The 27,627-nt window shown below is 40.4% G+C and overlaps 2 long non-coding RNA genes across 2 annotated transcripts in view; one reads left to right on the top strand and one right to left on the bottom strand.

Moving 5' to 3' along the window:
• Window positions 1-1,502: 1,502 nt before the first annotated feature.
• On the bottom strand, window positions 1,503-3,305 carry LOC144584305 (uncharacterized). Its single transcript, XR_013538469.1, has 2 exons — window positions 2,996-3,305; window positions 1,503-2,653 (listed from the first exon to the last, which is right to left on the bottom strand). It is a non-coding gene; the product is annotated as an uncharacterized LOC144584305 (long non-coding RNA).
• LOC140702004 (uncharacterized) overlaps window positions 2,554-27,627 on the top strand; it is a 108,801-nt gene continuing 83,727 nt past the window's right edge. Inside the window, exon 1 of the long non-coding RNA XR_013538468.1 lies at window positions 2,554-2,966. This is a non-coding gene — a long non-coding RNA (uncharacterized LOC140702004). The remainder of the gene's footprint in view (window positions 2,967-27,627) is intronic.

The raw sequence follows: 27,627 nt of genomic DNA, 5'->3' as shown, positions 1-27,627 counted from the left end.
CCGCCTGCCTGTATGCACACACGCACTCATGCCTGCCCGCCCGCCTGCATGCATGAACGGGCTGGATAAAAAGGCCAGGTGGGCGAGGTGTGGCCCACAGGCTGTACTTTGGAGACCCCTGATCTAGAAGGAAGCAGAACGTTTAAAGTTAAAACTTATAATGTAATTATTGACACAGTGTTCTTCAATAAACAGCAAGTTTGCCTTTTTGGTTGATTTGGCTTTCATATCAGTTCAACAATTAAGAAAACATGCATTTTCTCTACAACAAGCTTATTAGGATGATTTGGAAAACATATTTACAGATGAAGTTGTTGCTTTCCAGAGTTTACTACAAGGATGTCATCCCAGAATCATCAGCACCAAAAAGGACAAACATTCTCCAAATAGTCCATACTGTAGTAAATTCTTGCAATAAAGAAACATCATTTCAGTCTACCCAAATGTCAGTATAGCCTTTTGTCTCCGACATCACATGTCTCTGTGGCTGAAGGAAAGTGTTCCTTTTCGAAACTAAAGGTTATAAAACCAGTGTTATGCTCTTCAATGCAAGAATGCCTTAGCAGATTAACAATAATGTCAATTGAGAGTGACATTTTGAAGCAAATTGAATTTAAAGACATTATTAGTGAATTTGCAAAATGGAAAGCAAGAAAAACTGTGTAAAAATGTTTTCTATTTGAAACCCCCTAATATTGCCTTTAACATATTTGTGGCAAGATCAGTCCTAAAAAGCAATCCTCCCTGCATCTTGTGCAGTGCAGTTTTCTGCATGATTTATCCAGATTGCCTGGATGTAATTGGGGATACCTGTTGGATCCCAATTACATTTTGAGCAGCAAATGGACGTATCTAAAGTGTTTATTTTGGCACTGTAATAGGAGGTAGCACTTTAGCCCTTTGGCACCAGGTTTTTCTTTGGATACTCTTTTTCTTTTCTAGTATTGAAGGTCATAAGCTAAACTTTCTTTTCATTGTTGTTTGCTTGTTTACATTGTTCACTTATTTACTGCTACCAAGATTAGTCTTATTTATGTTATATTACATTGTTCATGCTGTGTGACCTATTTAGGTGGGAGGTGAAGGAGAGGGAGGGAGGGAAGAAGAGGGGGGGCATTATTATTATTTTTTTGCCCATGGTCCACCAGAGCCTTGAATCGACCCTGAACACTGGTACACTGAACAACCAGGAATGCTGGGAAAGAGCTGAGAAGAGAGCTGTTGGTGGCATCAGTTGTGGCCACTTGTGCTGTTTGGAGCAAGGTAGGGAGTGCCATTGTAATGACTTGAGCTTTCTTATTGTACAAGTATGCGTGCACGCGCATGCACACACACACACACACACCTACTTACATACACTTTATTTTGTAATGTTTACATGAGGGACCATCCCATGACATCATGAAGGCCCTGACTGTCATGACATCACAATTGCCCAGAACCTCCTGTGACAACTACCTATGACATTCTGTTCTCAGATTGTAGCCCTGAAATTTCAGAGAATGGGATCTAGCAACTGTAAAGAGGACTGTCGCATATAAAGTAGGGCACACAGCTGCTAAGGTTCAGGCTTGGCTGACAAGTTCAAGTAGCTAGGTGGCTTAAGCCCACTCAGGCCCTGAACACTTTAGTTTTATACAGTAATTTTATAGCATAGCAAAAAAGTTCTAGATGTATGATTAGCAAATATAAGACTTCCTTTCCACCTTTTGAAATGCTTTTGTTTTTCTGTGAATCCTAAAAATTAACCACTAAAAGGCTTACATGTCGGATTTTTTGTGTTCCAGATTCCCACCTGATAGTTTTATAATTAACACCTAGAGAGCTTCAGTTCTACTTTTCCAGTGACTTCTGATTAATATTTAACATTGGGTCCATGTGACATTGGGGGTGGGGTGGGAGCAAAGTTGACTTTTCAGGCTGACTCCTAACCCACACCACAACAACAATAATAGAACCACAAGGGGGATTAAAAGGAGCCTTCACACTGAATTTTATAAGCATGTCATTTTGGGCAGCAACAGGAAGAGGCTGTGCCTGTTAGAGAGAACTTTGCGTGTGAGAGTTCTCCCCAGCAGGCTTATCATGTTCTTGCAGCTGGATTTATGATGCAAAAAAAAGAAAGATCACAGAAAGGAAAGTGAAAATGAAAATGGTATTCATCAACTATGCTTTTTTAAAAAAAATATTCATTTTCAATGGGAATAGGATTGGGAGGCAGGGGAAATAGATATGGGTGGAGGAAAGGTAAAATTCCAGAGAGCAAGAGAGTACTTTTACATCCACTTATACAATTATGCTAAAAGAGGAAGATAACAAACAAGCAAACAACAAACAAAAAAGTAACAAGTTTTACCAGAATAGCTATACTTATTAATATCCCCATTCCCTAGTTGGACTTTCACATCCTTCTTTTATCTATGCTTTCCAATCCATATTTTGAGTCCAGCTATATAATCATTCCCAGTTTATGAGTCCTTTTTGAGATGACCTTTCATTTAGTGTTTCTGTTAGTACATCCATCGCTGTCACTTCCAGTATCTTTTCTTTCAGCTCCTCTAGGGATGATATTTCTGCTTTCTTCAAATATTTCTGTTGAGACTGCACAGCACTGTAGTTATGCTGTTTGAGATTTTCTTCAGCAATCTCCAAACTGAGAGGAAAAACAAAATAAAGGACACAGGAGACGTTCCCTTCACCAAGAATGTATTTACAAAATATACATATAACACCTCAGAATTGGCTGGTTCTCACGATTCTTTCCGACATAGTGACTGGCTGCTCCTCTATACATTAACCCAACAACAAGCCTAGTCAGCAAATGCTCAGCCTCGCAAACAACAGAAGCCTCTGGTAGCTGGTGACTCCCTTTTCACTGCTGCTGCTGCTGCTTGCTTCTCACTCCTGAAGCTCTGCTGGATGAAAATTTCTCCTTTCTCTCCAAAGAGGACTGTCGCAGATGTGAGGTACTTAAACAGGAAAAACATTTTCTTACTCTCATGATGCCTGGAACGTTGTGCTATCTAGGTACAGCTTCTTTCTCGGCTGGTGGTTGCTGGCTCCTTGCCACCTGATTATCGATCCTCTTGGACTCTTCCTCGCTCAGTCTTGCAGAGATGTAGGGCAAAGTTAGCTGATCCCTCGGGACTGCTTCCAATGTCACTGCCAACACATCATAGGAAGTGTCAAGCCTTGACAGGATAATATAGACTTTGTGCAACTCAGTGAATTCCAAACCCATTCTGCTGAGCTGGATGAACATCGCTGTCATCTGCTCCAGGTGTTTGGACACATTCCCTCCTGGCTCTAGCCTCATACGATAAAGCTGCCTGGCAAGGGTTATCTGAGAGGATACTGAGTCCCGAACATGTGCCCTCCTAAATGCTTTGCCAGCAATGCTGTGTGGAATCAGTTCCATGCACCAGAGGTAATTGACTGTCCTCAAGACATGAAATAATAGCTGACAGGGCACGCAGATTTTTTTGATATCATCCTCCCTGCTTTTGGGAGTTGGTGGGTCATTAATGTCCCAAAGTCCTTCCCTGAGCAGGAACATACACATCTTAAGCTCCCAAGCAAGGTAGTTCCTCTCATTAAGATGGGGAAGTTCAAAAATTTGGAGCACTTGCTGCCATTCTGATAATACTGGTGCTATCTCCAATGCTCTCACAAAACAACAGCAAAAATATATTTAATCTGTACTAATGGCATGATATAAGGGACGTGGTGGCGCTGCAGGCTAAACCGCAGAAGCCTGTGCTGCAGGGTCAGAAGACCAAGCAGTCGTAAGATCGAATCCACGCGACGGAGTGAGTGCCTGTCGCTTGTCCCAGCTCCCGCCAACCTAGCGGTTCGAAAGCATGCAAATGTGAGTAAATAAATAGGGACCACCTCGGTGGGAAGGTAACAGTGTTCCGTGTCTAAGTCATGTGACCACGGAAGATTGTCTTCGGACAAAACACTGGCTCTATGGCTTGGAAATGGGGATGAGCACCGCCCCCTAGAGTCGGACACGACTGGACAAAAATTGTCAAGGGGAACCTTTACCTTTACCTTTACTAATGGCGTGACAGATTAAACTACACTCATGGGATGGCTCTCACAACTTGAGAAGCTCCCAAAATTGGCCCAAAAAACTGTGCCCGTAACCTGTTGAGAGTGTGCAGCACTGTTGTTATGCTGTTTGAGATTTTCTTCAGCAATCTCCAAATAGAGAGCAATAACAAAATACAGGACACAGGAGACGTTCCCGTCAACAAGAATGTATTTACAAAATATACATATGTTGCACCTCAGAATTGTCCAGTTCTCATGATTCTTTCCGATAGAGTGACTGGCTGCTCCTCTATATGTTAAATCAACAACAAGCCTAGTCAGCAACTTACTTATACACTGTAGCATTATGCAAGCAGAATTGTCACATGATATTCCTGGCCAAGTGCCAACCTGAATGACTCAGCCTTTTCCAGTTTCCCATAATCCTACAAGACAATTCCATATTTATTTTTAAACAAAATGCGGATAATTTTTCCATATAGTAAATATTTCCCAGCTGCAGTAATTACATGTATTATCAAATATCCCATTTCTTTATCTACAATCTCAGGCATAATATTCAGTGGAAACAATTCCGGTTTAAATGATATACAAGATACAATTTTTGTAACATTTCATACACTAATCTCCAGTAATTTTTTGCTTCAATGCATGCACACCAAATATGATTGAAAGCACCCTCCTGTGTTTTACGTTTCCAACAGTTGTTGGAAACATTTTCATACATTTTAGGAAGTTTATCTGGAGTCAGATGCCATCTATAAAACATCTTATATACATTTTCTTTGAAACTTACTGAGTTTGTAAGTTTAATATTATTCTGCCAAATTTGTGTTCAATATTCTAAATCAATATTATGACCAATATTTTGTGCCCATTTTATCATAGTTTTCACCACTATTTTCATATTAAAGTTATAGATTCTTTTAATTATTTTATCACTTGTTCCTAGCAATAGTTTATCAAATGTAATTTGTTCTCCATAAAAGCCCATTGTTTTATCCTTTACATACCTCAAGTCTAATTGCAATCTCATCCACCAATCTAGAAAGACCTTCTGCTCCTCTAGCTCCTCTCTAGTCTTTAGCACCCCATCTTTCTTAAGCAAGTCTCTATACCTCAGAAATTTTGTTGAGTCCGTTAAGGTTGGCTGTATAAATGCTTCTAGTGGCAACAACCCACCCTGGAATTTTACAGTACAGTTGCTTTTGTATCTTATTCCAAATCCACAATAAAGACATTCTTATCATATGATTATTGAAGACTTTATGGTTTTTAGCTTTTTGATACCATACAAAAGCATGCCACCCCAGGCTAAGATCATGTCCTTCCAGTTTAAGCAATCTGTCATTATCGAGAGTGATCCAGGCCGGTACACCCTGTACTGTACACCCTGTTTCCACAAAAATAAGACCTAACCTGAAAAGAAGCTCTTGTATGATTTTTTAGGATGCTCATAATATAACCACAAAAATATGTCCCAGTTATGTGAAACCCTGCCCTCCACCATTGTGCAGCAACCAGAAAAATTAAGACCCCATCTTATTTTCAGGGGAACATGGTAGTAGATATTCCGATCCAGGAGACCAAAACCCACCCTTTGTTTAGAGTCTTGTAACACTTTCACTTTAATCCTCAGCTTTTTTCCTTGCCAAACAAATTTCATTTTTTAAAGTCCTGAAGAAGTGTTTGCTTTAGCATCACTGGTATTGTCTGGAAAAGAAAGATCAGTTTAGGTAGCACATTCATTTTGATTGTCACTATTCTTCCCATCAATGAAAGTTGTAGCTTATCCCATTTCTCCAAATCTTTCTATATCTCCTTGAAAAATGTCATGTAGTTGTCTTTTATTAATGTGCTTCTCTTATTTGTCATTTGGATTCCCAAATACAGTGGAACCTCGACGTATGAACGTTCCTACTTGCGAACAATTCAAGTTACGGATAGCTCAGTTTGCAAAAAGTTGCTTCAACTTGCAAATGGACCCTTGACTTACGAACCAAAAAGAAAAAAGAAAAAGAAAGAAAGAAAGAAAGAAAAACATTTCCTGCCCTTTTTTGCCCTAAGTTCATCTTGGTCCAAAAAAATTCACCCCCTAGTGGTAGAGTATGGATTAACCGGCTTTGCATTAGTTCCTAGGGAACTAATGCCTCTACCTACAAACAGCGCCTTGACATATGAACGAAAAATAGCAGGTACGGATTAAATGGTTTTCAATGCATTCTTATGGAAAAGTTTGTCTCGACTTACGAACTTTTTGACTTACGAATGCCGTTTGAATTCGTAAGTCGAGGTACCACTGTATTTAACTCTTTATTCCTCTTGGAAGCCCAAGTCTGTCAATTTATGAATCTCCTTCGTTTGAATATTTTGGCCTAGAATTTTTGTTTTCTACTAATTCACTTTCATTCCCACCACTTCCCCAAAATTTATTACTATTTCCAATAGGTTAATTAATAGATTCACTGGGTTTTTCCAAAATAAAAATTAAATCATTGGCAAATACCTGTAATTTATATCCTTCTTCCCTTATTTTCAACCCTATTATGTTTTTATTAGTCCTAATTTGCTCATTGAGGACTTCCAATGTGAGTACGAATAATAACAATGGTCTTGTCCCTTTCTGTATTTGAATGTCTTTTGTAAAATCTCAATTAATTTTGATTTTAGGTTTTTGTTTGGTATAGATGGTCTTTATTGACGTTATAAATCTTTCCCCATATTCATCAATTCTAGTTGCTGTATCATGAAATTCCAGTTCAGATTATCAATGCCTTTTATGCATAAAAAAGATCATAGCCATTGATTTCTCTGGATGCGCTTCATAATATTCAGGTATATTTAGCAGCATTTTAAGGTTATTTTTCATTTGTCTCTTTGGTAAGAAACCAGATTGGTCATGATGAATTATTTATTAAAGAACCTTTTTCAGTCTGGTTGCCAATATTGTAGCATAAATTTTATAATCCGCATTTAGGAGTGATATTGGTCTGTAGTTTTTAATTTCCATGGCGTCTGTTCCTTCTTTATGAATAGTAGTAAGTAATGCTTCTGTCCAGATTGGCGGGTGTGACGAATGCCCACGTCACTCCTGTCACTCATAGCTGGAGCTCATTTGCATGAGCCTATGAGAGGACTGGAGGGGCAGGATCATTGAGTCAGTTAGTCAAGAGAGAACACAATTCCCAAGTATTTAAATGTTTTAACTTGCTCTATATGCTGGCCCTCAATAACCCATTCTTTAACTTTACTGTGTCTAGAGAAAGCCATTATTTTGGTTTTCTCAAAGTTAATTGTTAATAGGTTGTTCCTGCAGTAACTCATAAATACACGCAGAATTCGTTTAAGACCAACTTCTGATAGTGACATAATAACTGCATCATCTGCATATAGTAGTAAGGGCACACTGATTTTAGCTAATTTCGGGGGATGAAATTCAGGTGCTGTGCAGCTTTTAGAGAGGTCATTTAGGTACAAATTGAATAATGTGGGTGCCAGAATACAACCTTGGCGAACCCGTCTCTCTACCTGGATGGGGTCTGATAGATTCCCATCGACTCCACATCTTACCCTAAATGTGGTCTGCTGGTAGAGGCTTCTGATAAGATATAACAGCCTCTTATCAATCGAAGAAGAGTAGAGTTTTTCCCATAATTTTACTCTGGGTGTTGAGTCGAAGGCAGACTTTAAATCTATAAAAGCTGCAAACAAGCTGTTCCCATAACAGCCCGTATACTTCTCTGCAAGGTGATTCAGTACTATACAGTGGTCAAAAGTGGAGTGGTTCTTCCTACAATCAGCCTGTTCATTCCCTAAGATATCCTCCTCCTCAATCCATGTGATCACTTTATTATTGAGGTATCTAGCATAAAGCTTGCCCCCAATTGACAGAAGGCTAATTGGTCTATAATTCGAGGGTTTGTCTTTATTCCCCTTATAGATTGGTATGACTATTGCCTCTAACCAGGAGTATGGAATTTGCCCCGTGTTATTAATGAATGTAAATAGATGGGATAAAAAGGGGGCCCACCAGTCAACATTGGTCTTCAAATACTCTGCTGGTATTAGATCGGGGCCTTCCCTTGTTTTAGGCAAGCTATTAATGGCCTTATTTCATTTTCGGTTACTGGGTCCCAGTTTGGCAATTTGTTTAGATGTAAGGATGTGGAGTTAACAGTTTGTGAGGGTATAGTTTCCTCAAATATATTGGTAAAGTACTGTTCCCATATATTCGCTGGGATGCTACAGCAAGCTGGCCCTGTTTGAGCACCTAGTGCTCCAGAAACCAAGGCCCAAAATAGCTTAGAATCTTTGTTTAGCACAGAGTCTATTAAAATGTTCCATTGTTTTTGAACTGATTGTTTCTTTTTCTGGGCAATCAGGGTTTTGTATTGGTTTTTAACTATGTAGTACTCCTGGGGCAAAGCTGCCAGATTCTTCTTCCTATACTGCATGTATATTTCCCTGAGTTGTTTTTTTTTAGGGAGCATTCCTTATCAAACCATTTATGAGTGTACCTTCCTGGTTGTTTACGGGTGTAAGATTGTTTTGGGCTTAGAACAGATTGTATTATTAAAACTAGGGAGTTGTAGTTTGTCACGATGGAAGCTAAAGTAGATTTGGTAGGTGCTATTATTTTGTATATTTTATATAATGTGCTTATTTTTGTATTTTCGGGTCTATGACCGTATAATAATAAACTAGAAACTAGAGTCAGTTAGTCAGTTAGTGAGTTAGAGAAGGAGAGTGTGAGGTGTGAAGGAGAGAGGTTGAAGAGCAAAGAGAGATAGATAGAGAAATAGAAAGAACTGATATTAATAATAAGCTGGTTAAAGTGAATAAATAAAGCAAATGGTGATTGAGTGTGTAATGAAATATATGAGGTTTCAATGATTTTGATTCTATATAACGGTTAAAGAACATCTATGATTCAGATTCCACCCAATATCTTTTAATAAACAAGTTTTGTTGGTAGCAAGTGTCTGATTAAAGTCTTTTACAGTGTGGATAGAGGAAATCCACTGGTGGCAGTGAAGGAAAGAGAGAACATCACCAGAGTGAACCCTTGGTTTGGGGAAAACAAGTAAGGGAGACTGGGTGAACATTACAAGTGGTGACCAGCAGTGGGATATGAATAGAGTCCAGTAAAGCCAAAGTAAAAGGGAATTTTTCGGAGTCAAAGGTATCTACAGTATTAGTCAGAGAGAGGTCTGTCGTGAAGGGGTGGGTGACTTGCTAGAGCTTTTGTGGAAAAGCTTAGTAGTGGAGCTTTTAAACACAGATCTTGGGAGGACTAAGATAAGAAAAGACTCTGAGGGAAAAATTCTGTTTGAGGTTTACCTCAAGATTTGAATAGACCAGTGGGCTAGCTTTGAATCCAAGGCTCCAAGAGTTAAGGGAGCGCTGGTGGTCAAAAGTGGAAGCCAGGGTCAGAAACAGATCTAAGGTGACAGGAACAAGCAGAGGCTTGGAAAAAAAATCTGAAAGAGTTTTGTGTCTGGAGGCAAGATAGAGTGTCTCAGACCAAAGAACAGTGTGGCTGGGGGGGGTGCAAGAAGAAACAGTGTAGCAATCCTTAGCTGCGGAGGGAGAGCTGCAGAGTAACTCAAAAACAAAAAAAGTATTTTAAACAGAGGCTTAACTATCTCTCTGCAAAATAAACCAGCTTATCAAAATAAATACACATACATACACCTCCTAAAAGAAGTAAAAAGCTAGTAATGGAGGTAACTGATCCTCAAGATTTACCTCATGAAATGGAGGAAAATGGAGTTCCTGTGGAAATATCTGTAGAACAGGAGGAGACTCATGAGGATGCCTCAGGGAGAGAAAATGTTTTAATCTCCATTTGAAAAATGGAAATTGGAACAAGAATTCAAACTCAGAACTGCAATTAAAAGAGAGAGAAATGGCAATAGCAATGGAACAAGAAAAAAAAGACACATGGAATTAAGAGAGAGGGAAATGGCTATTGAGCAAGAAAATAGACAAATAGAATTAAGACAAAAAGAGATGGACTTTCAATTACAAATGAGACAATTGGAAGTTAAAATAACAATAACAGTAATGCTGAGGGAAATTTCTCAAAAATATACCTAAAGAAATTTCCCCAATATAGAAAAGGTGACTGACAAGAATTATTTCTCATTTCCTTTGTAGAAAGCTTGCTGGGAGTTTAATGTGAGAGAGGAAGAATGAATGATTGTGCTAAGGTCTCAAATAAGTGTGGATTTAGCTGATCCCTATTCACAAATACCCCTAGATCAAGCCAGAGACTTTGAGGCTTATAGAAAAATGGTTTATTTGAGGTATGGAATCAATGCAGAACACCTGTGATGAAAATTTTGCAGCCTGACCAAAAAGCCTGATGAATCGTATTCCCAATTAGGGGCAAAATTAGTTCAATGCTTGGAGAAATGGATGGAGCGGGAGAGTGTCACATCTCTAGAACAAATAAAAATGTAATAGGGCTGGAGCAATTTTTTTCTGTTCTACCTGGTGATTTAAGATATTTAGTGAGAGACAAAAAGCCTAAAAATGTAGAGGAGTCAAGTGAAACTGCTGATTCTATAAATGAGATAAGGAACCCCAGAGTCTCAGGTAAAAATTGGTGGGAAAGTGTGGGACAACAGGAGGAGAGGACCTAGAGATTACCCCAGAAATAATCAAGGTATTAGAAGCCATTTTAAAGGCAAGCCTTCAGAGCTGAGAAACATAATCGCTTTGAAGGAAAGGGTGACAAGTCCCTGTAATTTGAACCCAGAGCCAATAAAACATGTTATGGGTGTGAGGAGAAAGGACGTATTTGGGCTCAGTGCCAGACCACCAAGAATAGGGATGTTGGTCAGCAAAAAAGAGGGGGAAACTCCAGTCTGCCAAAGAAAGTATCCTGTGTACAACATAATGGAGCTAAGGGAGCCATTGAATCGGTTGCCATAACAACTCCAGTGACAGAAAGGCTAGAGAGCCAAGAGGAGCCTTCTATGGCTAAGGTCGTCCAATTTTATTTGATAAAATGTGACCAAGATCTTCTACGCAGCTCAGGCGATGCTATATATGTTAATAATAACAAAGATCTTGCTCTAAAAGATTCCTGCTCACATGTTACAGTGTGTCATCCAGAGATAATCCCTAAGAAAAATATGGTGGAACATGAGACAATTTCTATTAAAGGGATTGGAGCTGAAATAGTGGAGTTGGCATTTACAAAAATTCTCATAAAATATAAAAGGTGGACAGGAGATTGGACAGTGGCCATATCTGAGCAAATTCCTGTCCCATGTTCAATAGGCCTGGATTTATTGGAGCATGTACAGAGTGTTTTTGTAACACCTCACTCCCAGGGAAGGCCAATTGAAGACACTGAAGAAAACATTGGGAATTCTGAAATAATAGAAGGGAATGAAACAGCTGATCTACTCACTATGAGGAATCCTAGTAAACTGTCTTTCATAAAAGAACAAAAAGAAGAGCCTACCTTAAGTGAATGCTTTAGACCAGTAGTTCTTAACCTTTGTTACTCGGATGTTTTTGAACTGCAACTCCCAGAAACCGCAGCCAGCACAGTTGGTGGTGAAGGCTTCTGGGAGTTGCAGTCCAAAACTCCTGAGTAACCCAAGGTTAAGAACCAGTGCTTTAGACAAGCTAAGGAAGGGCCCCTGACCCCCGAAAACCCTGAAAGATACTGTGTGAAGGAAGACCTATTGTATAGAGAGTTTCTAGTGAATCCTATGAGAGGAGGGGAGAGCATTCTCAGACAACTGGTAGTACCCTTCAAATACAGAGAAAGAATTTTAGAAAAGGGACATAAAGATGCATTTGCTGCTCATTTAGGAATCTCACGTACCAAGCAAAGGATTGCTCAAAACCTTTACTGTCCTGGGATGGGGAAGAAGGTCAAGTTATATTGTCAAAGCTGTGACACATGTCAAAGGCAGGGTACTGGGAATGACAAGACCAAGGCTAAGCTGTGCCCATTACCAGTCATGTCAACCCCATTTCAGCTAATAGGCCTAGACATAGTGGGACCCCTACCTAAAGTTACCAGGTGGGAAAATAGATTCATTTTATTCATAACTGATCATGCCACAAGATACCCGGAAGCTGTTCCTTTGTGGAATATTGAAACAGAGACAGTGGCAGATGCACTATTAAATTATATGTGTCGCATGGGCTTTGCTTCCAAGATAGTTACCGATTTGGGGACCTCATTTACGTCCAAATTAATGAAAAGGATGTGGCAAGTCTGTGGCATCACTCACATCACATCATCCCTTTATCATCTGCAGACTAATGGATTGGTTGAGAAATTCAATGGGACCCGGTAGGCCCGGTCTACCCCCTGGGAAAGGCTAAAGGTGCCAATCATGGTGGCAGGGGATTCCCCAGGAGGTCTCCGATGGTGGCGGGGAAGCCCTGGGAGACCTTCTGGGGGGGGTCCTATCGCAGTGGTGGAAAAGGGCGGGAAATTTAAAATTGCTCCCCCGCTGCCACGATCGGACCCCAGGAGGTCTCTGAGGTCTCAGATGGCTGTGGGGAAGCCCTGGGAGACCTTCCGCAGGTCCACCGCCACCGTGATTGGAGGCAGCGGTCACCCAGCACTGGGAGGCTTGAGCTGGCTGGGTTTGTTCGGCTGCTTCCCTCTTGGCTTGCCTCCCGCTTGCTCCTCGCTGCCCTCCACCATTTGAATTTGCTGCCGTGGGCCCACAGAGGGTGGTGCAGAGCATGTGGGAGGCGAGCCAGGAGGCAAGCAGCCGAAACCCAGCCAGCTCAAGTCTCCCGGCGCTGGGCGACTGCTGCTTCCACCGTGGCTGGGGGCAAGCGGCCGAAGCACACTGACCAGGCTCAAACCTCATGCAGTAGTGGTCACGGTGGCGACGATTGCAGCGGCGGGGGACCCCCAGGAGGCTTTAGATTGGTAAGTGCTGTTTTTTCTTTTAAAAAAGTTGATCTGGGTGGGTTTTGGAGGGTAGGTTTGGGCTGGGGGTTATGCTTCTGTGTTGTTTTGTTCTTTTGGTGATTTTTTTGCAGTCCCAGCTTGGGACTTGCTCCAATGTTTATTTTTGGATTTGTTTGTCGGGTTTTTTTTTTTTTTGTCTTTTTTGCAGTCCCAGCTTGGGACTTGCTCCAATGTTTATTTTTGGATTTGTGTGTGTGTGTGTGTTTTTTTTGCAGTCCCATCGTGGGACTTGCAGTGTTTTATTTTTTATTTTTATTTTTTGAGGGCATTTTTTCTTCCCCCAAAACGCATTTATCGGTTTTCAATGCATTCCTATGGGAATTGGTGCCTCGACCTACAAACTTTTCGACTTGCGAACACCATTCCAATACGGATTAAGTTCCTAAGTCGAGGTACCACTGTATTTCTCCCTCCATCTCTTCTGCCAAACCTTATATCTGCTGACTCCGCCCCTCCACTCCTGTCATAGGCTCATGCAAATGAGAACCAGACTGACTGTGAGTGACGTGGGGCAACCATCACATACCTCCCCCCCTAGGAAAAGTTTGTTTCATGGGGGAAACCTTATCGTTTACCCGTATGAACAATGAAATTTGCAGGGAACAATTCATCCAGACCATCATTACAATAATATGTTAACTATTAAATCATGTACCATATGTTACTCTTTAACACACTATCTTTACCTTATACAGTACTTCTACATATCTTATTTTAGATTTTCTCTTACTTACCATGTTTAGCAGTTCAAACTTATTACTTTAAACATTTACCACAATCAGTACACTTACAACCATTTGCATTATTTTTATTATTACAACTCAAATTACTTTAAATTTATACCATTACTCACCATTTTTTTCAACAAGACATTGCAGTTTAATTATTTCTGAAAACTAGTGTACAAACAGTGTACAACATTACACTTTCCCCCATCCATCCGTTAGTCCTCTGGTCTTCAGCTACCATGTTCTGGATTCCCTTCACATTACAAATTTCAAAATCAAAGTCCTGCAAGAGTAGGGCCCACCTCATCAGTTTGTTGTTATTGGCCTGAATAGTCCTTAGCCACAAAAGTGGAGAAAGGTCAGTGCATAGTAGAAAATGTCTTCAATTTGTTAAAGGCTTCCTCACAGTCAGCCGTCCATTGGATTTTCTCAGCTTGTCTCTTGTGGATTAGATTAGACAGAGGGGCGGCTATCTCGCTAAAGTTAGGCACAAAGTGACGATAGTAGCCGGCTAACCCTAGAAAAGCTCTTATTTTTTCCTTGGATGTTGGTTTGGGCCAATTGTTAATAGCCTCTATTTTTGATTCCAGGGGTTTGATTACGCCTCCACCTACTACATGGCTTAAATATTTTAATTCTTAACTCCCCAGTTGGCATTTACTTGCTTTAACTGTTAACCCAGCCTCATGTAATCTCTGTAGCACTGTTTCCAGGTGGAATTTGTGCTCAGAGTAAGGCTAATTTTGGCTTCCTCAGGGTTATACTGGAGTTCACCCCTTCCTTCCCAATACTGTAATTCAGGTTTTTCATTGGGCATTTCTTTGATGGTATACAAAACATATTTTTTCTTCCTATAATATGGCTTAATCATATTTACGTGCACACCCATTCTGCCTTCTTCTCCCTCCTCGTTGTTACGTTCCTGGGGGTTACAACAGCCGAAGTCCGATAAACAAGTCAGGAATACCAAGAATGCAAAGCCGATAACCATTTACCAGTCCAAGGTCAGAGCCCAGAGCCAAACACACAACGTAGTCCAAGGTCTGAGTCCAGAGTCAAACACACAACGTAGTCCAGGGTCAGAGTCCAGAGTCAGGAACACGGTTCAAGGTTGTAGGAGTGTGGATGCTAGCCAGAGGTTTTGACTTGTTGCTTCCACAGAAATTCTAGCTGACTAGGAGCTGTTTTTATAGCAAAACAGCCCCTTGAGCTGTTGGAAAACTTTCCATCCTTTCAATACTCAGGGGTAGTTGAACGGATGTTTCTGTGGACAGCCTTCGAGCGATCCTCTGACCTTTTTGCCATAAGTCTTCCCCAAAGCCTGGCCCGAAGCTTGTCTGCTGAGGAAGGAGAATCTGGAGGCAATTCAGGTGTTTCTGATTGCCCAGCATTCTCCTCAGCCTGAGTTAACCCTTCTGGTTCCAGGTCTTCAGCTGCACTCATGACACTCGTGAAGTACATAATTCACGTCACTCATTTTAGAGATCACTTTAAATGGAGCTGACCAAGCTAATTGAAGTTTATTTACTTTAATGGGTCTCAGCATTAGCACTTCATCTGTCGTACCAGTGTTTTTCCTTTCCCTGCTTACTCTTTAAGTTCTCGGTGGCTATTTCCAGAGAGGAAAGTTCGTTAGTTCATCAATGTACAGCGTTCATCAATGTACAGCGGTGCCTTGCTCGATGATGTTAATCCATTCAACTGAAATCGCTGTTTTGTGAAAACATTGTCTAGTGAAAAGAATTTCCCCATTGGAATGCGTTGAAACCCATTTAATTCTTTCTTTCTTTCTTTCTTTCTTTCTTTCTTTCTTTCTTTCTTTCTTTCTTTCTTTCTTTCTTTCTTTCTTTCTTTCTTTCTTTCTTTCTTTCTTTCTTTCTTTCTTTCTTTGATTTATACCCTGCCCATCTGGCCTATAAGACCACTCTAGGCGGCTCTTAATGCGTTCCAATAGGGGGAAGTAGTCATTGTCCAGCGAAAATCACCCATATGGAAGCCATTTTGCGAAGCGCCGATCAGCTGTTTAAATCGCTGTCTTGCGAAGCATCGGTCCCGAAAACACCCATGTTGTGAAGATTGCCCATAGGGATTGTATTTTGCGAAGCCGCCGATCAGCTGTAGAAATTGTCGTCTTGCGAAAAAATGGTCTGCGAATCACGGACCAAATCATCGTACAGCGAAATCCCCCATAGGAAAAACTTTTGCGAATCGCTATAGCGATTGCAAAAAGTCAACATCTAGCGAAAAAACTGTTTTGCGGGGTAATCGTCTTGCAAGGTACCACTGTATTGGACAACTGACTCAGGATCACCATTTGTATAGTCTTCCCAGTTTTGATGGAGTAGATCTAGGGGTCCTCTAGCTTTTCATCCAACTAGTAATTCAAAACAGCTAAATCCTGCACTTTCCTGGGGGTACATAGGTGTATAATAATAGTTATAATTTATGGTTCCAGTCATTTGGATTCTCAGCTGTATATGCTCGAATCATTCTCATTAGGGTACCATTAAATTTCTTGACTAACCCATTGGTCTGGGGATGATAAGGGGATGATGTGATGTGAATGATGCCACACATATAATTTATTAGTGCATCTGTCACTGTCTCTGTTTCAATATTCCGCAAAGGTATAGCTTCCGGATATCTTGTGGCATAATCAGTTATTGATAACTTTAGGTAGAGGCCCCACTAAGTCTAGGTCTAATCGTTGAAAAGGGGTTGAGGTGACTGGCAATGGGCACAGCTTAGCCTTTGTCTTGTCATTTCCAGTACGCTGTCTTTGGTAGGTGTCACAGCTCTGACAATATAACTTGACCTTCTTCCCCAACCCAGGCCAATAGAAATTTTGAGCAATCCTTTGCTTAGTAAGTGAGATACCTAAATAGGCTGAAAATATGTCTTTATGCACCTTTTCTACAATTCTCTCTATATATTTGAAAGGTACTACCAGCTGTCTGAGAATGCTTTCCCTTCCCCTCATAGGGTTCCTTAGAACCTCTCTCTATATAATAGGTCTTCCTTTACACAGTATCTTTCAGGGTTTTTAGGGGTCAGGGGCCCTTAGCTTATTTAAACATTCACTTAAGGTAGGGTCTTCCTTTCGTTTTTTTTAAAAGATGGATTATTAGGATTCTTTATGGTAACTAGATCAGCTGTTTCACTCTTCTCTTATTTCAGGAAGAATTTCATTGTGTTCCTCAGTGGCTTCAGTTTGCTAGCCCTCAGTGTAAGTTGTCACTAAAACACTCTGTACATGCTCAGATAAATCCAGGCCTATAAAACATGGGGCAAGAATTTGATCAGATATGGCTACTTTCAAAATTCCTTTCCATCCCTTATATCTTATGGGAATTTTTGCCATGGGCAACATCACTATTTCATACCCAATCCCTATAATAGAAATGTTTTCATGGTCTAACATATTTTCCTTAGGGACTATATCCGGGTGGCATAATGTAACCTGTGAGGAAGAATCTTTTAGTGCTAGATACTTAGTATCATCAACATAAATAACATCTCCTGAGCTGCGTAGAAGATTCTGGTTACATTTTATCAAAAAAGCATTGGACAAGCCTAGCCACAGGAGGCTCTGGTTTCTCTGGTCTCTCTGTTACTTATGTTGCTATAGTTACAGCTTCAACTGCTTCTTTAGAAGCTCCATTATGCTCTAGGCAAAATACCTTCTTTAGCTGACTAGAATTTTCCCCCTTTTGCTGACCAGCATCCCTATTCTTGGTGGTGGCACTGAGCCCAAAATGTCCTTTCTCCCAACATGCATAACATAATTTACTGGCTCTGGATTCAAAATATGGGGCTTTGCCAACCTTTCCTTCAGAGCTATTTTGTTTCAGGTGACTCAGCTCTGGGGACGAGGGCTTGCCTTTAAAATGGCTTCCAGTAACTTGAGTACTTCTGAGGTGGGGTCCCTCTTCTCCTGTCTTCCCACACTTTCCTGCCAATTTTTACTTCAGAGAACTTGGGGTTTATCTCACTTATAGACTCACCCTTCTCACTTGCTTCTAGTATATTTTTAGGATTTTTGTCTCTTACTAAATAACGTAGCTCCCCAGGTAAAATAGAATAAAATTGCTCCAGCCCAATCACATTTTTCATTTGTTCCAAAGAAGTGACATTCTCAAGCTCCATCCACTTCTCCAAACATTGAACTAATTTAGCCCCCAATTGGGAATAAGATTCATCAGGCGTTTTTGTCATGGTGTGAAATTTTCACCTGAGGTGTTCTGGCATTGATGCCATATCTTGAATAAACCATTTTTCTATAAGCCTCAAAGTCTCTGGCCTGCTCTAGAGGCATCTGTGAATACAACTCTGCTAAATCTTGACTTATTTGGGATCTCAGCAATATCATTCTTTCTTCCTCTTTCTCCATTTCAGAATCTATGGCCTTTTGTCTGGCTTCAGCCTCAGCTTTTTCTCTAGCCCTTTCTTTCTCCATTTCAAAATCTATTTCATTTTCTCTGTTTTCTTTCTCAACTCTGGCTTTTTCTTTCTCCAATTCTAATTGGTTTTTCAGAGCTAGCTCCTCAGCCCTGGCTTTGATTTCTAGTTCCTTCTAGTTTCCATTTTTCAAATTCCTTGGAGCTTAGATCACCTTCTCTCCCTGAGGCACCCTCATGAGTCTCCTCCTGTTTCCCAGATAGAGGAACTCCATTTCCCTCCACTTCATGAGGTAAACCTTGTGCCACTTGAGGATCAATTACCTCAATTGCTAACTTTTTATTTCTTTTAGGTGGCATACGTATGTGTTTGAGCTGGTTTATATTTTGCAGAGATACTCAGGCCTCTTTTTAAAATATTTTTTCTTTCTGTGATACTATATAGCTCTCCCTTGGTAGGATGGCTACACTTTTTCTGGCACCTCGCTAGCCACGCTGTTCCTTGGTCTGACACTTCTTGCCTCCAGACACAAAATGAATTCTGATTTTTTTCCAAGCCTCTGCTTGTTCTTATCACCTCAGACCTGTTTTGACCCTGGCTTCCACTTTTTCTCCACAAGCTTAACTCTTGGAGCCTTGAAGTCTAAATTAGACCACTGGGTCTATTAAAATCCTGAGGTAATCTCAACCAGTTTTTTCTCTCAGAGTCGGTCCCTATCTTTAGTCCTTCCAAGATCTGTGTTCAGGAGCTCCTCTACTAAGCTTTTCCACAAAAGCTCTAGCGAGTCACCCACTCCTTCACGACAGACCTCTGACTAATAGGTACCATTGACTCAGAAAGATTCCCTTTAAACTTTGGCTTTACTGGAATCTATTCGTATCCTGCCGCTGGACACCACTTGTGATGTTTACCATGTAACCCCTGCTTGTTTCCTCAGACAAAGAGCTCACACTATGTCTTCTCACCAGCAGATAACAATTGGAATGTTCCCCCTTTTTCTCACTGCCACCAGTGGATTTCCTTTATCCATGATATATAAAGACCTTTAGTCACACACTTGTCAGGTTGCTGCCAGCGGAACTTATTTATTGAAGTGTATTAACTTTAATCAGAATCACAGATGTTCTTTATTCAATGCATACAATCTACGCATTCAAATATCATATATCTTGCCACCTTCACCACCTGCTCTATTTATCTTGACCAGTTTATCTCTTTTATTATTTCTTCCCACTATTTCCCTGACTCTCTCTCTCTCTCTGCAACTTCTATATCTCTCCCTCCATCTCTTCTGCCAAACTGTCTTATATCTGCTGACTCCACCCCTCCACTGCTGTCATAGGCTCATGCAAATGAGAACCAGATTGACTGTGAGTGACAGAAGTGACATGGGGCAACTTTCACAGGAACTAATCTTGATCTTTGCCAAGACAGCAGGGATGGGGGATCGCTTGGGTCCCCCTTCCCTCCTTCGGCCCTCTAAAATATGTCAAATATATAATGTGGCCCTCATACTGAAAAGTTTGAAGACCCCTAACTTACATGTTAGGTACTATTTATTTTCATTATCTGTGGATATAGGATTCTGTTGATATAAGTGAATAGTTTAAAAATCACTAATTGGAGAAGCATGAATTAGTAAGTACATTGTAGCAAAACACTTAGCTGAGTAACTATTAAAATAACAGATATTATTTACTGCCTAACTTACAGAAGAGTCAGTATTAACTGCTACAGAAGGGGAAATTAATTAAATCTCTCTTTTTTTGCATCATACTGTGTAATGTAGCCACAAGATTTTGGGTCATGTGCTTGTAATATATTTAAGTTTTTTACTTGTGATGGTAAAACAGAAAACTTGGACTGCCTGAGAAATCAATGATATTTTGGTACATAAAAAACCAAAAATGAAATGGTTCCCTGTTTATCTGGATACTGCAGGTTACAAATTATAGCAACCTTTTTAGTGATGCTGCTCTGTTGTTCACACTCTGTTTTGGTAAACCAGCCATCCCTGTGAACCCCTTTTGATCCTGCATTGTAATTCACAAAGTATATCTTTTACTCTTGAATAGGTGCTAAATTGGGGATGTTTGTTTGGCAGTGCTGCCCTTTGAAATGGAATTTTGTACATCTGTTCCCTCCCAAACTAAATATCCAAGAAGCTGAAATTTTCCCTCTGTATGTTCATCATCCCAGTATTTCTGCTTCATTATTCTGGAAGAAAATCAGGATGACTTACTGCTATATGTACTGATGAAGTTGTTGTTTCAAATTATTCTTAAAGACTGAAAATTAAATTTTTGACTGAATATCTGACTTTCATTATAATTTCAGTTGAACAGTTTCCCGAGATTGCTCACCTGGCAATTCTGCCTGATAATCTACGTTATACGTTGCATTTTAGTGCTGCACTATTTAATTTCCACACTGCTTAATGAAAGAGAGATTGCAAGAGTCTTCACACAGAAGACGTTTCCTCTGAGCATGCACTGAAACTATTAATAGATTTAAAATGTATTAAATATTTTGAACTCACTCTATAATACAGTGTATTCATTTACATAGCATTCATTTACATATTCTTTAGAAGAGGAAGGAATAAATACATTATCTATTATCCACATTAATTAGCTGTATATAAAACCCATTAATTATTTTTGAAGTTTTCTCTGCATGTCAGTCTTTTCTCTAAACCAGAAGATCCAAAGTATGGCAAGTGTTCTGTGTATAGGCAAGCTGATGACAGACAAGAGCAGAGGGTATGCAAATGTTTATTGCCCATTTGATTGCCAGTTGTTTAGAAAGATTTCACATAGATAGCAAGTTTTTGTTTTCCTGTGAAAACAAGGGTAGCTGATTAATTAGGAGGGAGAAGGGTGGAGGGCCAGCATCTGCTCCCATGTACAAGTTAAGCTTTGTGCTGAGGGATGTCCACTCCTTCAGGTGCTTTGTTGTCCAAAGACTAGCTATAGGAATGCGATATGGGAATTCAAGCCAGGGATAACACAGGATTCTCTGAATCTTTTATATTTCCTTTACTGCTACTCCCCATTGCTGTAGTCACTACCCAGAAACCAAAACACCAAGTTCCAAAACACTAACACAGAATTAATAATAATATTACTATTACTATTAACAGTACTGTTTAAAGTTATAGTTAATAAGCTCTGTTTTTCAACGTGCCGACATGCCATTGAATTCAAACACGTTGTCGTTTAGTCGTTCAGTCGTGTCCGACTCTTCGTGACCCTATGGACCAGAGCACGCCAGGCCCTCCTATCTTCCACTGCCTCCCAGAGTTGTGTCAAATATGACACTGTCCAACCATCTCATCCTCTGTTGTCCCCTTCTCCTCTTACCGTCACACTTTCCTAACATCAAGGTCTTTTCCAGGGAGTCTTCTCTTCTCATGAGATGGCCAAAGTACTGGAGCCTTAGCTTTAGGATCTGTCCTTCCAGTGAGCACTCAGGGTTGATTTCCTTTAGAATGGATAGGTTTGTTCTCCTTGCAGTCCAGGGGACTCTCAAGATCCTCCTCCAGCACCACAGTTCAAAAGCATCAATTCTTCGGCGGTCAGCCTTCTTTATGGTCCAGCTCTCACTTCCATACATCACTACAGGAAAAACCATAGCTTGGACTATGCGGACCTTTGTCAGCAAGGTGATGTCTCTGCTTTTTAAGATGCTGTCAAGGTTTGTCATCGCTTTCCTCCCAAGAAGCAGATTCGTACACATATAACCATAAAATTGAGTACTCAAGCTGGGTTTTTCAGTTATTGGTTCATGTTCTATAAGAATTGCTATTGTGGGTTTTTTTAAATCCATGCAATGACATGTACATATGTATGTTTCCATTATATAAGCTAGTAATGCATACGTGTAAGAGTTTCAAAATTTAAATTACAGCAGAAATTAATAAAATAATTTTATAATGTCTACTGAATTAGTCATGCATGCATGGAGCTTTTGGAAACATGTTTTGAGTGCTGTGCAAAATTTTCCTTTGAACCACTGAATCGTTCGTTTAATAAAAGATACGCAATGCTAACTAATTTTAAAGTTGAAAATATAGGTTGTTTCTTAATGCACATCAGACAAAAATTGGGATTACTATAGTACAGGACATCCTTTGGAATTTTAATGTAATGTCACATCATTACTAGTTATTCAATTACTGTGGGAAATTTATGATTGCACCAGTCAGTAGCCAGTCTTTCTGTCTTAAAGGAGCTTGTTATTCTATAAATATGTTTGTAACATTTTTAAAAAGTAACCATTGGCAGTTCTGGCCATTCTACCAATTTCACTAGATTTGCCATTGCTTTTCTTAGGGAAGGAAAACTGCAGGTACAATGTTATAGCAAATGTGATAGCAACATATAAAATTTTCTTTTTTATACTTTATTTGGTACATATACCTTTAATTATTTTTCTTTTTTTATTATGTAGGGGCTGCAATGTCTTGGATGTTAATTGCTATAGCTGGTTTCTATTCTTAAAATGCAGTTCAATGCAAGGTCACAGCTCCCTCCACACCTGCAGAAGGCAATAAAATTATTTTGATGTAAAGTGTTACAAAAAACCTACTTCTTCCTTCTCATCTCCCTCAATCTAAAATGCACACATTCTGAAAGGCCATGATCAGGCAGCTCACAGTCCACTAAATTTGGCACTGGTTCTCCTGCATCTTAAATTGCGAAGTGCCAAATTCATTTTTTTTGGTGCATTCCACAACGTCAACTGCAGTTTTTCTCTGGTAACTCCTCTCGGCCGTGGCCATGTTCTCAAATTGGCAGTTAGGCCACCACACAAAAGAAACAGTCTGGAGTTAACAGAGTCACTGTTCATTACTCTTTGATTTTGCAATTATAGATGGGGACGAAGTGCCAAAATGTCACTTCATCTTGGTTCATGGGTCATCAGACTTGACAACCCATGAACCACGAATTGCCCCCCATGGTGCAATCCCAGCCACCACAGCCTTAGGCATAGGAAGAGGACGGAAGGGATCAAAGCGATCCCCTAGCCCTGCTGCCTTGATGGGGGATCACTTCAGACAGGTTACGCTCCTCTTCCTATTCCCACGAGGACATAGGAAGAGGAGCAAAGGGGGACCCAAGTGATCCCCCAACCCCGCAGTCTTTGCAAAGGCAGCGGGGCCGGGGGATCACTTTGATCCTGCTTTGATCCCTGTATCCTTATATGTATTATAATGTTGGATGTGTCATGCTGTTGTCTAATTAGGTTAGTTGTAATAAGTAGTATAAGGCACACAGTGTTGCCCTAAGGCACTATTGCTTTGGATGCCTTTCCTACTTGAAAAATGTGTTGATAACCAAATTATTCTTGTCTTGGTAATGTTTTGTGTGCATGATTCCACCTTTAGATAATTTTCACAGTCATTGCAGTAGCAATGTTACGATATTTTGACACATGGGTTATTAAATGTAATCCCAATTAACCTGTCATTGAGTAGATAATTGTAATGTGACCTCTACCTTTACTTGTCTTTGTCATTTAATGCATTACCAAGTATGTGCTAATATTATTTATTTATTTATTTATTTATTTATTTATTTATTTACTTACTTACTTACTTACTTACTTACTTATTTATTTACTTATTGATTGATTGATTGATTGATTGATTGATTGATTGATTGATTGATTTGATTTGATTTGATTTGATTTGATTTGATTTGATTTATATCCCGCCCATCTGGTCTTGGGACCACTCTAGGTGGTCTTAAGCACCCTGGCCCATAGTAGTAAGTTTGTATCTTTTGGAAATTAACATGGTTATGAGTTGGCTAAAAGTAAAAAAGAAACAAAGTTTAAATCACATGACAGACCACAGCTATTTTGTTGAGTAACAACCATTGATATGATCATGCCCACAAGGAGACATGGCCTCTATTGGTCCCAGAGAGAGCTGGGTCTCTCACTTCAAAACTCAGGTTGAATCCACACCTTGGGGTGCTTATGTGTTCTGGCACAATTGGGTCCAAAGCAGCACTTACTCAGATCGCTAGGGGGATGGGGCATGCAGGGCTTGTTAGAAGTGTGGATCAAATTGAAATGGAAGCACCTATGGCAAGAGTTCAACAGGGCTATGGCCCTATGGTGAGGAAACCCTCTAGCTGGGCATAGACGCCCCCAAACTTCAACACACTTCACCAGTTGTAGACACTTGCTGGTCTACCTGAGCAGGAGCATGCATACCTAGTTAGTTAGTAGATATTATCAAGATAATTCCCTTCATGGATTGCAGCCTTGTCGTGGCAAAGGGGCTTGAGTAACTCAGAGAAGCTGTCTTCTCTCTTTGTTTCATTTGCTGACCCTCTTCCTATCCTTCTAAGTGACTACTCGGCGACCATCTCCAGCTTGGTAGTGGATTTTCTATTAGCGGTCTCCAAGCCAAAACTCCTTCCCCAATCCCCTCCTGTATAACCTCTCTAGTTCGTACCTTCTGGATTGCTTTCCTTCTGTTTGCTATAGTATGGCGCCAACTGTTACTGATGTACACATACTTTAATGCCAATAAAGGTTTAAGAAATAAATAAATAAACTCAGAGAAGCTATGGGCTATGCCGTGCAGTGCCACCCAAGAGTGGAGAGTTCTGACTAAACGCAATACACATGGAGTAAGAAATGGGAATGCCACTCCAGTATCTTTGCCAAGAATGCCCCATGATCAGAAATAAAAGGCTAAAAGATATGACGCTGGAAGATGGGCCCCTCAGATCGAAAGGCGTCCAACATGCTGCTGAGGAAGAGCGGAGGACAAGTACAAGTAGCTCCAGAGCTAATGAAGTGGTTGGGCCAAAGCCGAAAGGACGCTCAGCTGTGGACGTGCCTGGAAGTGAAACAAAAGTCCAATGCTGCAAAGAAAAATACTGCATAGGAACCTGGAATGTAAGATCTATGAACCTTGGTAAGCTGGATGTGGTCAAACAGGAGATGGCAAGAATAAACATTGATATCCTGGGCATCAGTGAACTAAAATGGACAGGAATTGATGAATTCAACTCAGAGTGGGAAAAGCTGTAATGGGATATAATCCCAAAAATGATGGAATGATTTAAATACGAATCCAAGGCAGACCTTTCAACATCACAATAATCCAGGTTGATGCACCAGCCACCAAGGCTGAGGGGACTGAAACTGACCAATTCTATGAAGACTTACAACACCTTCTAGAACTGACACCAAAGAAAGATGTTCTTCTCATTCTAGGGGATTGGAATGCTAAAGTTGGGAGTCAAGAGATAAAAGGAACAACAGGGAAGTTTGGCCTTGGAGTTCAAAACAAAGCAGGGCAAAGGCTAATAGAGTTTTGTCAAGAGAACAAGCTGGTCATCAGAAACACTGTTTTCCAACAACACAGGAGACGACTCTATACATGGAAATCACCAGATGGGCAATATCGAAATCAGATTGATTATATTCTCTGTAGCCAAAGATGGAGAAGCTCTATACAGTCAGCAAAAACAAGACCTGGAGCTGATTGTGGCTCTGATCATGAGCTTCTCATAGCAAAATTCAAGCTTAAACTGAAGAGAGTAGGAAAAACCACTGGGCTAGTCCGGCATAATCTAAACCAAATCCCTTATGAATACACAGTGGAAGTGAAGAATAAATTTAAGGAACTAGATTTGGTGGACAGAGTGCCTGAAGAACTTTGGATAGAGGCTCGTACATTGTACAGGAGGCAGCAACAAAAACCATCCCAAAGAAAAGGAAATGCAAGAAAGCAAAGTGGCTGTCCAACGATGCCTTAGAAATAGCAGAGAAGAGAAGGGAAACAAAATTCAAGGGAGATAGAGAAAGCTACTGAAAATTGAATGCAGACTTCCAAAGAATAGCAAGGAGAGACAAGAGGACCTTCTTAAATGAACAATGCAAAGAAAAAGAGGAAAATAACAGAAAAGGAAAAATCAGAGATCTGTTCAGGAAAATTGGAGATATTAGAGGAACATTTTGTGCAAAGATGGACATGATAAAGGACAAAAATGGAAGGGAAATAACAGAAGCAGAAGACATCAAGAAGAGGTGGCAAGACTACACAGAGGAATTATATCAGAAAGAATTGGATATCCCGGACAATCCAGACGATGTAGTTGCTGACCTTGAACAAGACATCCTGGAGAGTGAAGTCAAGTGGGCCTTAGAAAGCCTGGCTAACAACAAGGCCAGTGGAGGTGATGGCATTCCAGTTGAACTATTTAAAATCTTAAAAGATGATGCTGTTAAAGTGCTACATTCAATATGCCAGTAAGTTTGGAAAACTCAACAGCGGCCAGAGGACTGGAAAAGATCAGTCTACATCCCAATCCCAAAGAAGGGCAGTGCCAAAGAATGCTCCAACTACCGTACAATTGCACTCATTTCACACGCTAGCAAGGTTATGCTCAAAATTGTCCAAGGTAAGCTTCAACAGTATGTGGACTGTGAACTCCCAGAGGTACAAGCTGGATTCCGAAGGGGCAGAGGAACTAGAGACCAAATTGTTAACATGCGCTGGATTTTGGAGAAAGCCAGAGAGTTCCAGAAAAATATCTACTTCTGCTTCATTGACTATGCAAAAGCCTTTGACTGTGTGAACGACAGCAAATTATGGCAAGTCCTTAAAGGAATATAGAAACCTATATGTGGGACAGGAAGCAACAGTTAGAACTGGATATGGAACAACTGATTGGTTCAAAATTGGGAAAGGAGTACGACAAGGCTGTATATTGTCCCTCTGATTATTTAACTTATATGCAGAAAACATCATGCGGAAGGCTGGACTGGAGGAATCCCAAACCAGAATTAAGATTGCTGGAAGAAATATCAACAACCTCCGATATGCAGATGATACCACTCTGATGGCAGAAAGTGAGGAGGAACTAAAGAACCTTGTAATGAGGGTGAAAGAGGAGAGTGCAAAAAAACAGTTTGAAACTCAACATAAAAAAACCTAAGCTCATTGCCACTGGTCCCATCACCTCCTGGGAAATAGAAGGGGAAGATATGGAGGCAGTGACAGATTTTACTTTCTTGGGCTCCATGATCACTGCAGATGGAGACAGCAGCCACAAAATTAAAAGATGCCTGCTTCTTGGGAGGAAAGCGATGACAAACCTAGACAGCATCTTAAAAAACAGAGACATCACCTTACCAACAAAAGTATGTATAGTCAAAGTTATGGTTTTTCCTGTAGTGATGTACGGAAATGAGAGCTGGACCATAAAGAAAGCTGACTGCCGAAGAATTGATGCCTTTGAATTGTGGTGCTGGAGGTGGCTCTTGAGAGTTCCCTGGACTGCAAGGAGAACAAACTTATCAATTCTGAAGGAAATCAACCCTGAGTGCTCACTGGAAGGACAGATCCTGAAGCTGAGGCTCCAGTACTTTGGCCATCTCATGAGAAGAGAAGACTCCTTGGAAAAGACTTTGATGTTGGGAAAGTGTGAAGGCAAGAGGAGAAGGGAATGACAGAGG

Source organism: Pogona vitticeps, chromosome 9 (genome assembly GCF_051106095.1).
Source record: "Pogona vitticeps strain Pit_001003342236 chromosome 9, PviZW2.1, whole genome shotgun sequence".
NCBI classification, from domain to species: Eukaryota; Metazoa; Chordata; class Lepidosauria; order Squamata; family Agamidae; genus Pogona; species Pogona vitticeps.
The sequence above is the reverse complement of the archived record's forward strand: the minus strand, read 5'-3'. Positions and strand labels throughout refer to the sequence as shown.